Genomic DNA, 13,185 nt, shown 5'->3' on the forward strand with positions numbered 1-13,185 from the left:
AGTATCAGCCAGGTGTCAGTGCCACCATTTTGAAAACTGTTTTCCAAACGAAATATTGCACAAAAACGAGTTTAAATGACGATTACTGCCTACTTTTTTCAAACTTTCCTGATTGCTATCAAAACAAACAAAACTTCCGGCTTGATTACGTCAGCATTCGAAGGAGGGCACGTGCGTCTTTTGACAACTTTGGCAGATGTCGGTCACTTTGATTTCCGCTGTACGTTTTATTTCCGCCCTACGATGTCTCTCACAGGTCTCAATAAATCTCATTTACGGCCATTGCTTTGACATATGGACTGATATATTACAGAGCATATTTCAAACACTCATAACTTGCTATAGCAGCGACAAAATAGCTATCAGAAATGCATTTCTATATTTAATAAAATGAGATAAATATAATTTTGATAATAAAAAATTGCGGGCGGCACGGTGGTGTAGTGGTTAGTGCTGTCGCCTCACAGCAAGAAGGTCCGGGTTCGAGCCCCGTGGCCGGCGAGGGCCTTTCTGTGCGGAGTTTGCATGTTCTCCCTGTGGGTTTCCTCCAGGTGCTCCAGTTTACCCCACAGTCCAAAGACATGCAGGTTAGGTTAACTGGTGACTCTAAATTGACCGTAGGTGTGAATGGTTGTCTGTGTCTATGTGTCAGCCCTGTGATGACCTGGCGACTTGTCCAGGGTGTACCCCGCCTTTCGCCCGTAGTCAACTGGGATAGGCTCCAGCTCGCCTGCGACCCTGTAGAACAGGATAAAGCGGCTAGAGATAATGAGATGAGATAAAAAAATTGCCTTCAGTTCTCCTTTAAAACAAATAGAACACAACAGATGAAGCAGTCAGGCATGTGAGGTGTGTGCTGTTGTCCAGGTCACTGCGGACGTGTCTCCAGTCAGGACGTTTTTGCGGTGGTCTGTCTCAGACTGCATTTATAAGGCTTTATTTTGAAACGTGTTCTGCCACGGGCGATTCCTCTGCTTTTTAAAGAGTAAAGACTGCCTTTTGTTTCTCCATCCTGTTTGTTTAGCAACCACTCTCTTGATCGGGGCAACAGAGAGACCCAAGAAGACACTCAGAGAGAGAGAGAGAGAGAGAGAGATTTGGACATATCCTGTTTCATGTCTGTATAAGACAAAAGTGCTGGTTGGAAGAGTTGGCAGTGGTTTTGGTACTGGGTGAATTTGATCCCATAATTTAGACCCACCATAAACACATTGAATTAAAAGCAGCTTTGGGCTTTTGATCTGCGTCTAAGAAACCAATGCTCTGCTTGTCCTCGGTTAAACAGAACTTTGCCTCTAACATGAAAAATGCAGAGGAGGCCCTGTTTATGGTTAGGTCTGGGAAAATGTTTTGCTGGATTCGTTCAGTATACACAAAGGTGAACAATGATGCGTATTATTTCCATGTAATCCATGTTGGTTTATGTAAATCACAACACTGACATTTTTTGCTCTGAAAAATCAAACTTTTGTTCATGCAGTTACCAAATAGTGATGTCATTGCGATAAGATTTGGATGCTGGAGATACTCACTTCAATCAGACATGATTTTAACCTTCAGTGGAGGTTTAGTGGAGGAGGCCCAGAGTAAAAACCTGTAGTTATAAGACCAAGGTTGAAGATGAACTCCTATTTCTTTCACTCAGGCCTCCATTGGCTTTCTCAGCAAAGTTTACTGCAATAAATAAGGCCTTCCAGTGACTGACACACACACACACACACACACACACACACACACACACACACCTCATCCCATTTTTCCATTTCTTTCCATTGAGGTCACTTCCTGTTTGGCGGATGGTCAGAGCTAGCACCTCTGTATGTGCTCTGAAAGATGAGAAAAAGAGAGAGAGAAAGAGAAATGGAAAAGGGGATCACTGGAATACAAAAGCCAAGCCTCAGATGTCCTGCCAGTGGAGTAACACTCCAAACGCTTTCTCTCCTTTTTTCCTTTGGGTCCTCCTATATTCTCAAGCTTTAAAGAACCAGAGCTTTAGACATTTTGAACAGAAAGCCATCAGTTCATCATATTAATCAACACAGTGAGCAGCATTTGAAAAAAAAAATATGCAAAAACAAAACACAGAGACACCAAACTCACAATTTTTAGCTTTAGCGTGTGTTGAAAGAACAGGAAAGCTGATATAAGACTGGGATGGCGTCACTGTGTTCTCAGCCAGGCCTCATGATGGAGTGACCCAAGGTTTCTTCGAAGGCTTTATGGATTGTATGGTGGAGCTGAGCCATTTAAAATCCCTATCATCATCCTCTCTCATCACTGAAAACAAATGTGCATGTAATGTATGGGATGTTAACAGAGTGCTACTGATGATGTCCAATCTGAGGTGATGAACGAGATGATCTCCAGCCTTGATGGAAGAATCAGAAATAGAGATTATGGTGCTCTTGCATATAAGAGAGTAAGAGAGCACATCAGAAGAAGCTCTTAGTGGAAATTCTCTGCAAATTAACTAGAAAGTGGGCGGCACGGTGGTGTAGTGGTTAGCACTGTTGCCTCACAGCAAGAAGGTTCTGGGTTCGAGCCCAGTGGCTGACAAGGGCCTTTTTGTGTGGAGTTTGCATGTTCTCCCCATGTCTGCGTGGGCTTCATCCGGGTGCTCCAGTTTCCACCAAAGACATGCAGGTTAGGCTAATTGGTGGCTCTAAATTGAGCATAGGTGTGAATGGTTGTTTGTCTCTATGTGTCGGCCCTGCGATGACCTGGCAACTTGTCCAGGGTGTACCCCGCCTCTCGCCCATAGTCAGCTGGGATAGACTCCAGCTTGCCCACGACCCCGCACAGGATAAGCGGTTACGGATAATGGATGGATTAACTGGGAAGCTGATCGGAAGGGTTCTGAATAAAATGACAAAAGACGTCCATGTTTTTTTTTTTCCACTTTTAACCTCAGAGGTTGAAAATGACATCATGCTCCACTTCTGAGGTAAATCGAATGCCACGTTAGCCTATATTCTAGTTTACTGGTGCTATGGCGGTGTTATAGTGCACAGGTAAGAGAGAAGGAGTCCAAGCCTAAATCCTAGCCTCTCACTGGGAGTATCAATCCCACACAATGGATCTGAGCTATACTATAAGGCCATGTGTCATATAGCGTACTCAGGACCGGATGCTCTTCCTCTGGTAAGATATCACGAGCCAGAGTGGAACCGAGGCAGCAATGTCAGATCTTGGGCCAAGAATCCACAGGTCTGGCTTTGGGTTGCAGCTCGAAAAGCCATTTGGATGGTTTTGGATGCTTTGAGTTGCACCATGCTGGACTGTGAATTTGCTTGAGGTTATAAACAGTGGAGGGGGAAAAAAACGGAGTGAGACAAATAATGGCTATTGTGCTGTGTGTGAGTACCAGATGGATGAAATATTTCTGTTGAAGCTTTTCCAAGTCACTTTGGTGTGTCAGGTTTTGTAAAAGACTCAAGAAAAGCGTGCTAGATTTTAGGGCAGCCGTATGTCCCTGGTGTGGGTCCACGCCTTCTCCGTGCAAACCCTCCTAACACGCAGACTCACATACAGTATACACAGACGTTTCACTCCGACGTAGTCATCACTGCAGGGAACAAGGGTGTGGGTGTCTGAGTCAGACTCTGTTTTTCTGTCTGCACTGCGTTGTGCTGTGTGTGAATGTATGAGTGTGCGCATGTGTGTGTGTGTGTGTGTGTTTACACCGCTGTGCAGCTGGCACACTCTCTGGAAAAGCTCTCCTCCTGTCTCAGTAAGATGTTGGCAAAGGGGTAAAGTGCTCTCTCTCTCTCTCTCTCTCTCTCTCTGTCTCTCTCACACTCACACACACACACACACACACGCTACTGGCAATCTCCCTTGCCACCACATCTGGGAGCAATTTACCCACCGAAATGAAAGAGAAATGGGGGTAAAGGTTGTGCAGAAGAAAAGAATGGGTGTATTGGAGGGAAGTGAGACAGCAGGAAGGAGAAAGACAATAGTATTGAAGAAGAATCGCGTACTTAATCTCATTGTTGTCACAGAATCATAGCCGGCATGAAAAGGAACATCTTTCAATTGGTGTAGAAAATACAACAGAGATATGTTTCGAGTAACGTATATAACTGGGTGATATTATAGGTTACTGCGACCGAATTCCTTGCCAGTAGTACAAAATACATTAAAACGTGGTTTTTATTGTCCTTCCATGACATCCTGTATCCAGTAGACATAAGAACCCAGGATCATGGTGCGACACATAAGAATACAGTGGCACAGTAGCCAAGACTACATAAAGTGTAAATACAGTACATGACGATGTGTGACCAAACAAAGAATGCAAACAATAAATACACAGGACAATGAATGTCAGTGAACCAGGACATGAGAAACAGTGTGAAATCACCTCAGCAGCAATGCTACCTGATTACTTCAATTAAAAACAGCAAGCTACGGCTCCTACGGTACTCCTGTGTCACATGTTCACCACTGATTTCATGCCTGATTTACGTTGCTGTTCAATAAAGACACAGCAGTCTTCAGCATTTCAGTGTGTGTGTGTGTGTGTGTGTGTTTTACGTGAACATGTGTAGCATGCCCTTCAGCAATTTTAAAACCAACACTGGAAAATTGATATAAAGACAGAAGTTACTTCCAAACAATACTGTTTTACTGGACTGTAAAAAAAATTATAGCTTCTGGATTTGGTTTGAGACAGTCAGTGAACTTTGACCTTTTTTTTTTTTTTAATTAGGCTTCCTAATAAGTTGTCATTCTTAAACAGGTCCTTTGCATCATTTAATTGAACACACAGTATGTACACAGGGCGGCACGGTGGTGCAGTGGTTAGCACTGTCGCCTCACAGCAAGAAGGTTCTGGATTCGAGCCCAGGGACTGACGGGGGCCTTTCTGTGTGGAGTTTGCATGTTCTCCCCATGTCCACGTGGGTTTCCTCCGGGTGCTCCGGTTTCCCCCACAGTCCAAAGACATGCAGGTTAGGTTAACTGGTGACTCTAAATTGACCATAGGTGCGAATGTGAGTGTGAATGGTTGTTTGTGTCTATGTGTCAGCCCTGTGATGACCTGGTGACTTGTCCAGGGTGTACCCCGCCTCTCGCCCATAGTCAGCTGGGATAGGCTCCAGCTTGCCCGCAACCCTGTAGGACAGGATAAGCGGCTACAGATAATGGATGGATGGATTTGAAAGCATAGCCGATTGTCTCTTATTGGTCCCTGAAAGCTGTTCCGAGACATAATTTTCTGCTTTCTGGTCTTTTAAACAATGACCTCCTGAATTTATCAAAGAATTTTCCGACATCTGGTGAGCACATCGACGGGCTCAGCTCAATACATCACTTGAGTTCAAAAGAAAGAGGTCATTTGCAATTGTTTACAACTCAGAGACGTGGGAATGCTCATTTATTATCCTGATGCGTGTTTTATTCTGAAGTTTTGCTGCTTTTGAATAATAAAGATAATTTTAGGAAGCTTGTATTAATAGAAATAGTCCTCATGTTATTTAATGCTTCTACTTGAACTCTCACATCATATTTTAGGTTGTTTTTGGTTTGCAATAATTAAAAATATATTTTAAAAAATATGTAATAATTCCAGTGGATTACTGCTTGAAGTGAAACATTCAGTAAAAGGCAGTGGTGGATGAAGTATTCAGAGCCTTTAGTGAAGTAAACGTACTATTACACTATGGAAATACTCCACTACAAGTAAAACTCCTGCATTCAAAACCTTAAGTAAGTTTACCAGCAAAATGTTCTTAAAGTACCAAAAGTAAGTAAAATTGTCCTTGTTAGTGTTTTACGATATATATCCTCCTGGGAACCAAGAAAAAATGTGTCTCTCAATTTCTCTTTTGTTGTGATTTCCTTGCTAGGAATTTCCCAGCAACCCTCCTAGTCACGTGATATATCATTGGAAAGCCCAGGATGTACTCTTTACAAGACACCAGGATTCAAGTGAATAGCTTGAAAGAGGGTGTGCATGTAAAACAAATGTCAACTACAGAGGACACAAGTCTATGGGCTGGTTCTCAGGAGGATATATATATATATATATATATATATATATATATATATATATATATATATATATATATATATAAAATGTAGTGAAGTCAAAAACTACAATCTTTGCCTCTGTGCCGTAGTGGAGTAGGCGTATAAAGTTGGATAAATTGGAAATATTCATGTCCAAGTACTTCGAATTCGTACTTAAGTACAGTATTTGGGTAAATGTAGTTACACTCCACCACTGGCAAAAGCATATGTTATAAGAGTTCTGGAATCTCAACCACTAGATGGCCAAGATGACCTGGTTAAGGATGCACTGCCAAAAAAAAAGTAATCTTAGCAAGTGAAAAGATCTTGAATTCTCTTGTAAAATATCTTGTATCTAATATTTCCTATTATATGGTTACAGTAAACCAAATATAAGATGATTTTCCAAACTGATTTATAGGCATTTTTTAACCTAATTTCAAGCTTTAAAATGTTCTTAATCTATCTTCAAGAGCAATGCTTTCAAGCTTGTAATGAGTCAAATATCTCTCGAAACAGGTTTAATTATCTGATATTTGGTGAATTGTAATCTTATAATCTGATATTTTGTGATAACATTTTTTGCATTGTATTTACAGATTTACAAACCTTTGCATGCTGAAGTACAAATACAAGTCAATAATTAAAAAAAAAAGGGGTTTTGAGCTTTAATGGTTATCTGGGAGTGGAAAAGTAGAAATATGAAAGTGTGATAATCAGAAAATCAGCAAAAATATAATGGTGTAATTCATAATGACATATATACAGTACCAGTCAAGCATTTGAACATGTTCTAATTCAATGGATTTTCTTTATTTTTATTGATTAAAAGATATTTCATGTCTTAAAGTAATGATGGATGTCATTTATCTTTACTTAGTTGAGCGGTTCTTGACATAATATGGATTACTGCAGTTGTGGAATAGGACTATTTACTGTATTTTTATTATTTATTATTTACTGTTTGATCTCAAATGCATTAAGAAGGCAAGAAATTGCACTAATTACCTTTTGACGAGGCATAGCTGTTAATTGAAAAGTATTCCAGGTGACAACCTCATGAAGCTGGTTAAGATAATGCCCATAGTATGCAAAGCGTCATCAAGGTAAATGCATTCTACTTTGAAGAATCTAAAATATGAAAAACAGTTTGCTTTTTTAAACACTTTTTTTATTTTGAACATAAATATGTTATTTACCAGCTGGGAGGTCCATATCGTGAAATACTGTGACCGAGGTCTTGAAAGTACTGACTGAGGCCCTCTGGGCCGAGCAACAGTTACAGGTTTTTAGCTTTCTCCTGAAATGTTTTATTTCTTCTTCCTCAGGGTAGTAAAACTCGCTTTCGCTGTGAACACTGTCATTATCGCTATCCATGCTGTAAAATTAATGCTATTCTCCTGAAAAATGCGAAAATAAATGTTGATAAAAACTGCTACGATGTTTGTTGTTGTTGTGAATGAGCGAGTCTCCAGAGGTCCATAACCGGGGTCCGTAACTGGGGTCCGTATCGTAGGATACGGACCCGCTCGCCAGCCAATCAGAGCGCAGGATTTGATGGAAACCGGACCACAAAAAAAAATAATTCAATTTATTACATAGACATAAGTGTTTTACTAGGAAATACTCCACTCGTATTTTGCATACGATCTACATCTGGGACATGGAGAACCAAAACCATGACATAAATCTCTATGTCACTCGTGAGGAAATCGATGAATTGTTTTGATAACTTTGAGTACTTTTTGATTGTGAATGTGTCGATATAATGAAAAGAATATCACACGTTGGCTTGAAGATATGAAGTTTATCTCCACTTGTTGAAAAACTTGCATTTTTCATACGAAATACATCGTGGATCTGAGTGACATATTTAAATAACATTGGCTGGTATTGAGTGGTATATCAGATATATTTTGTCTTCGACTCGTTCAATATCATGCTAGCTGAATGGAATATATCTGATATACCATGAAAAAAGCCATTATTATTATTATTATTATTATTATTATTATACATACACAGTCGATGAAACAATTATAGATTTTAACAAAGAACAAAGAAATGCTTGTGTACATGCGGAGCAGAATCCTCTCTCATTGGATATTCACATCAGCTCCGACGTGTGACATCATGTTGTCTTGACAATCATACAATATAATAAACCATATTCAATGCTCATTCTCCATTGGGTAGAGTGATGTAATACACATAGGATAAGTGATGTGCTAACAATATTGCATGCTATCAAAACAAATGAATGAAACCCATTAGAAGGGAATAGAATACATGCTTTTATTCCATTGAAAAAGTGTCCTGTATGTGTAATAATTCCCAATATTTCACTCCCAATGATGTCATCAAAGTGAAATATTGAAATAGTGCTTTTCAAATAGCAGGTGTGCCTCGTCAAATGTTAATTAGTGCAATTTCTTGCCTTCTTAATGCATTTGAGATACACTCCCATTAACTTGTGTATTTTTTTTGTGGATGTGTCCATATAACATAATACAAAGAACATTACACAGTGGTATGAAGATATGAAGTTTATCTTCTCGTATTGAAAAATATATCACTTGTTCAATTCACTCACTCGTGAATATACAGTTAGGTCCATAAATATTTGGACAGAGACAACATTTTTCTAATTTTGGTTCTGTACATTACCACAATGAATTTTGAACAAAACAATTCAGATGCAGTTGAAGTTCAGACTTTCATCTTTAATTCAGTGGGTTGAACAAAAATGATTGCATAAAAAATGTGAGGAACTAAAGCATTTTTTAAAACACAATCCCTTCATTTCAGGGGCTCAAAAGTAATTGGACAAATCAAATAATTGTAAATAAAATGTTCATTTCTAATACTTGGTTGAAAACCCTTTGTTGGCAATGACTGCCTGAAGTCTTGAACTCATGGACATCACCAGACGCTGTGTTTCCTCCTTTTTAATGCTCTGCCAGGCCTTTACTGCAGCGGTTTTCAGTTGCTGTTTGTTTGTGGGCCTTTCTGTCTGAAGTTTAGTCTTTAACAAGTGAAATGCATGCCCAATTGGGTTGAGATCAGGTGACTGACTTGGCCATTCAAGAATATTCCACTTCTTTGCTTTTATAAACTCCTGGGTTGCTTTGGCTTTGTTTTGGGTCATTGTCCATCTGTATTATGAAACGCCGACCAATCAGCTTGGCTGCATTTGGCTGGATTTGAGCACAGAGTATGTCTCTGAATACCTCAGAATTCATTCAGCTGCTTCTGTCCTGTGTCACATCATCAATAAACACTAGTGACCCAGTGCCACTGGCAGCCATGCATGCCCAAGCCATCACACTGCCTCCGCCGTGTTTTACAGATGATGTGGTATGCTTTGGATCATGAGCTGTACCACGCCTTCGCCATACTTTTTTCTTTCCATCATTCTGGTCAAGGTTGAGCTTGGTTTCATCTGTCCAAAGAATGTTCTTCCAGAACTGTGCTGGCTTTTTTAGATGTTTTTTAGCAAAGTCCAATCTAGCCTTTTTATTCTTGAGGCTTATGAGTGGCTTGCACTGTGCAGTGAACCCTCTGTATTTACTTTCATGCAGTCTTCTCTTTATGGTAGATTTGGATATTGATACGCCTACCTCCTGGAGAGTGTTGTTCACTTGGTTGGCTGTTGTGAAGGGGTTTCTCTTCATTCTGCGATCATCCACCACTGTTGTGTTCTGTGGGCGTCCAGGTCTTTTTGCATTGATGAGTTCACCAGTGCTTTCTTTCTTTCTTTCTTTCTTTCTTTCTTTCTTTCTTTCTTTCTTTCTTTCTTTCTTTCTTTCTTTCTTTCTCAGGATGTACCAAACTGCAGATTTTGCCACTCCTAATACTGTAGCAATTTCTCGGATGGGTTTTTTCTGTTTTTGCAGCTTAAGGATGGCTTGTTTCACCTGCGTGGAGAGCTTCTTTGACCGCATGTTTTTTTCACAGCAAAATCTTCCAAATGCAAGCACCACACCTCAAATCAACTCCAGGCCTTTTATCTGCTTAATTGAGAATGACATAACGAAGGAATTGCCCACACCTGCCCATGAAATAGCCTTTGAGTCAATTGTCCAATTACTTTTGGTCCCTTTAAAAACAGGGTGGCACATGTTAAGGAGCTGAAACTCCTAAACCCTTCATCCAATTTTAATGTGGATACCCTCAAATGAAAGCTGAAAGTCTGGACTTTATGTCCATGTTGATTATATAATTATAACTTGAATATGTTTCAGTAAACAGGTAAAAAAACAAAATTTGTGTCAGTGTCCAAATATATATGGACCTAACTGTATTCGCCATTCAAAACTTAATATCTTCATACCACCATGTAATATCCTCTCTATATGTTATGTTATTTCATAGTTTTGATGTCTTCAGTATTGTTCTGCAATGCGAAAAATAGTCAAAATACAGAAAAACCCATGAATGAATGAGTAGGTTAATTAATATATATATATATATATATATATATATATATATATATATATATATATATATATATATATATATATGTGTATATATATATATATATATATGCAGTTATTCCATGAAATCGAGTCATACATGAGCTGATAGCCATGTACAACGAGATTGAATGGAATAATTGTTTTATTCTATCCACATTCACTGGATTTTGAGAAACAGAGAATTTTTATTTTTTTACAAATTCGATAAATAAAAACTTTATACAAAACGTCCGACAAAATCATTTCCGCTTAGAATGTAAACAAACCGGCAAAATGACAGTAGCAATTTGTGAAAAATGTTATAATAATAATAATAATAATAATAATAATAATAATTCTTGAAAAATAAAAAGGATACGTTATTACCATCAAATACTTTTATTCCATATTTTGTTGTGGGGTTTTTTTTTGGGGGGGGGTGGTTGTTTTCAAATAAAGTTTTTTATTTCTTCCAAGGTTGGTTCAGCAACACGCGCCACCATTTTGTTTTTCTCTACTCACAGTATATGAGCTGATAGCCTAGTAGTAGAGTAGCCAATCAGAGCACATGATTGCTCATATCCAGTGAATGTGGATGAATAAATACATACATCTATATATATAAACATATATATAAACCTTCTTAGTGAGACTCACAGGGATGGTATTTTGTTTGAAAGTAATGGTGTGTAATGGTGTACTCTGCATGCTTATTTCTTTATCTCATATACCCTTTACGTTTCCTCGTGTACATGTGCATACACTGTCTCTATTCATACTGTGTCCAAACAAGCCAAACTACAATTTTCATTACTATAGCCAAAGGGAAAAAAGAGCTGAAGATCTTCAACTGATCACAGGCTACTCCTTTACTTCACTGAACAGAGGGTCTTTTATACATTTAGGATTTGATTAAAGACAGAGAGACGATATTTTAAGACATGAATTCATCTAATAACTGAGATATGAGGATATCTTTAACTTATTAATCTCACTGCATGCTTAAGAAAGACATCATAAAGGTTGTGTTTCTGTTTTATTTGAGAAATTGGAAAGGCTACAAGCTGTTTTTCAAGCTGCTCATTTTTTTCTGTCGTAACCACAATGAAAATTACTTAGAGCTGTTTTGGCGAAGATTATAACTGTTGCTATTGATTTCCAAGCTATTAGGCGCTGACACAGGATTCATATTATTGATATTATACATGTAAGTATGTTTTCGATTCACGATCACATGAATCACTTTCCATGACATTGTCCTCCTGTGTCACGATAAATAGGTTAGTTGCTTTACTTGTTCACGACAGGCTGTCACTGATGGTAAGGGAGTGAACCCAGATCAGAATTCCACAGTGACAGCTGAAACAAGATGCTTGGCAAAAAATAACTCAGTGCTCCTGTCTGACAGGGCCTGCTTCGTACACACTCGAGCCTTTTTAATACCATACTGCCCCCTTATGCTGAAAGACTATAGCAAGGTAACTAACTAACCGCACAAATAAACACATAAAATGTACAGTGGGGTCCAAAATTTTGAGACCACAATAAAAATTTGGGATTTTTGTTTTCCATTTAAAACTTAAATGAAAAATAAACAGTTTGACAATTCTTTAAAAAAAAAGGAAAGAAAAGAAATGTACAACATCTTGGCTGTTCGATATTCAGTATTCATGTTACGCAATTTCGAGGTCACTATTTAAATTTATGCAAATGACAATAAATAGTGACCACAAACTTGTAGAGTCCACGTCAGCTCAACATGCACACTATCAATAAAGCAGAAGGGGGGAGAAACTAAATCCTGAGAAACTCTGAAATTCACGTAAATATTTCAAAGATTCTCCTTTTCACTCAAGTTGTTGCTGATAATATCATTTTGTCATGAAATTCTTTGTGCATGATACACTTCATGTTCGACAGCCGGCTCTTCAAACCTTGCAGGAAGATTAAACCACAGCTCATGGAGACATTTTCATTTCATGCATTCGATTAATCAGATGCACGTGTGCAATATGATATCCGAAACATCTGAAACAAGCTTTCTCTTTTAAAACATATGAAACACAAACCAGACTCTATATCTGGTGCTGATTAATGACCACTCTGACATGTTCAATGCGTCATTTTATTGTGCTGTGCTTACATAATTGTGTTAACACTGTGTGGGTGCAAAACTGTGCAGAATGTGCACTATAAGCTGTGGTGACCTACACACACACATACAGTACACACACACACACTTATACACACACATGCATGAAGAATACGGTCTCGTGAACCAGATAGAGAGACGGAGAGAGTGTGGGCCCCACATCCAGTTGTCTCCTGTTTGGTTTGGTGAGTTTAATACGTAACAGGATCAGCTAACACCAGGTGTGTGTGTGTGTGTGTGTGTGTTCGTTCCCTGGCAGAGATCCTTACGTTAAAAAAAGAAACACACCCTAAACCCTCCACCCTCCTAGACACCCCCCCCAAAACACACCAAACTTCTCTGAGCAGGAGGTCCCTCTATCTCACTTTACATCACTGTTGTTGTTGTTGTAGTTGACATTGATGTACAGTTAGACAGCACACAAAGTGTCGCGATTGTTTGTTTCATTTTGTCTGTTTTCTTAATTAATTTAATTACTATAGATTATTATTCTATTTTTTCCCCATTCATTTTGAGTGCCTTAGCATTTTATAACCAGTTTTTTTGACTTCTTGAGGCAGC

The 13,185-nt window shown here is 38.8% G+C and overlaps 1 protein-coding gene across 5 annotated transcripts in view; it reads left to right on the plus strand.

Moving 5' to 3' along the window:
• pde4dip (phosphodiesterase 4D interacting protein) overlaps positions 1-13,185 on the plus strand; it is a 162,706-nt gene that overhangs the window by 32,354 nt on the left and 117,167 nt on the right. The window lies entirely within an intron of this gene.

The sequence above is a fragment of the Neoarius graeffei genome, chromosome 3 (genome assembly GCF_027579695.1).
Source record: "Neoarius graeffei isolate fNeoGra1 chromosome 3, fNeoGra1.pri, whole genome shotgun sequence".
Taxonomy (NCBI): Eukaryota; Metazoa; Chordata; class Actinopteri; order Siluriformes; family Ariidae; genus Neoarius; species Neoarius graeffei.